This window comes from Nicrophorus vespilloides, unplaced genomic scaffold (genome assembly GCF_001412225.1).
Source record: "Nicrophorus vespilloides isolate i.1.1-1 unplaced genomic scaffold, Nicve_v1.0, whole genome shotgun sequence".
In the NCBI taxonomy this organism is placed as follows: Eukaryota; Metazoa; Arthropoda; class Insecta; order Coleoptera; family Silphidae; genus Nicrophorus; species Nicrophorus vespilloides.
The window spans coordinates 22,965-24,989 of record NW_017096205.1 but is presented as its reverse complement, the minus strand read 5'-3'; the positions used below and the strand labels follow the sequence as shown (position 1 = coordinate 24,989).

The 2,025-nt window shown below is 28.8% G+C and overlaps 1 pseudogene; it reads left to right on the top strand.

The window, feature by feature from the left end:
• Positions 1–357: 357 nt before the first annotated feature.
• LOC108570003 lies at positions 358–1,649 on the top strand (annotated as a pseudogene).
• The last annotated feature ends 376 nt before the right edge of the window (positions 1,650–2,025 follow it).

Here is a 2,025-nt window from a genome sequence, read left to right as displayed (position 1 = left end):
GTTAGTATTTTCGGATGATTTTTTTTAACATTTCGTTTATAGTTTCAAAACAGAGAAAAAATAAAAGAAAAATATTTTTTCTTAATAATGAAGTATCGTGAAATCCACTAAAAATTAATAAACTTGTGTTTGCGTTTCATAAAATAAAAATATAATTATTAAAAAAAAAATAAGTTATGGACATGATAATAGAATGTCAGTTGCTTTAAATTCTAAATTATATGTAGAAACTTCATGAATTGGGCCTTTTTTCGAATTTACCGCACATAATGGTAGTTTTGTTGCAGCCAATGAAGATGTGTTATTAACTACGTATGGAATTAGAAATCGAATATAAAATAAATTGGATTGTAAGTCATGGGTAAGTCACAACCACAGTGAACGTTTCAATGTTTATTCATTTCTTCTAATATTTTCTTTTTTTAATAATTTACTTATAAAACTTGATAGAAAATGTGGATGTTGAAACTATTCCTCGCCGTGATGAGTTGGTTAGAGTAAAAAAGAACACTGAAACTGTAAGTATGACAACTTGCGCATTACTTTACAAATTAATTCACGATTTAATTTCATTATTAGAAAGAGAAGGATTTGGAATTAGTTTTCCAATGGAGATGTTGTGCAATAACACAGCAAGTAGTGGAAAACCCTATTGTTGTTTGTGGTTTGGGTCGTTTATACAACAAGATTGTACTCATTGAGGCTTTATTTTACAGGGAAATTTTACCTGAATATTCAAGACACATCAGGTCATTGAAGGTAATTATTTTTTATTTTGTTACATCAGAAACACTTAATAATATATTTTCTTTTATAAGGATGTGAAATTTGAAGCTAACCTTAAACCAAGAATTCAATGCTAATGTTGACTTAGTTGATAATAGAAGAGAAACTTACATTTGTCCAGTCATTGGTCTTGAAATGTCTGGAAAATTTAGGTTTGTTCCATAATGCAAACTCTGGATGTGTATTTTCTGAACGTGCCTGGAAAGAAGTTCCTACTACTATTTGCCATAAGGTAAGTTTGTTATGAAATTATTACTTTCTCAATTCTTTTGTTCCTGAAATTAAAAAATATTTTGTTAGAACCTATATGTACCACTCAGAGTAAACGTGTTAAGATAGGAAGATAATATATTTTTTGTTAAAGAATATTTATTTATTATACATTTGTTAATAAATTATTTTTAGTGCCAACAATCCTGTGATGAATCTGATATAGTTATAATCAATGGAAATGAAGATGATGTGGAACTAATGAAAGTTCGCATAGAAGCTAGACAAACGAAAAATTAAGTAGTTAAGAAAATCAAAGCTAAGGTTAAAGTTGAAGAAAAGGTAGAGAATTAACCAAAAGTCGTATGTATTGCATCCCATAATAAATAAATATTTTACTAGTATTCTTTTATCGAATGTAGGAACCATCGACACGATTAGGAGCTGTTGAGAAAGCTGTTGAAAATGAAAGAGTCAAGAAATTAAAACCTGATTACAGCGTTGCTAATGATCCATATGCTTCAGATGTATACAAATACTTGTTTACATCTCATAAATCGGAAAAGGAGCAAATTAGAGCCCACTAGATTACATACAATCCATTTTATAATAAACTTTTGTTAATCCTAGAATATAAATCGATTTTTATATAAAATTTATAATAAACCGTCAAATCCATACCTAATTGATTTTTGTTTTTCTGTAAACCTTGACCTCTGGAACTTTATTCTTATAATATTTTCATTGCATGTTCTCTAGTCCTAAGCATAGGACTAATGGAATGATTAAGCGTTTGGCCCGAGAATAAAGATAATAGTTTTGGATTCCTGCTATAGAATCGTCTATATCTGCAAAAGGTGATTATATAAGATAAATATTGAATTGAACAATTTAATAATTATTTTCATCACATCAATTTGTAGTTCAAACATGTGTCTAAGAACGTACTGCAGGACTCTGGACCTATAATCCCTGTGTGTAGTTTTAAAAATTTCATGTGTATCACAACAGTAGTATAGACTTACGCTG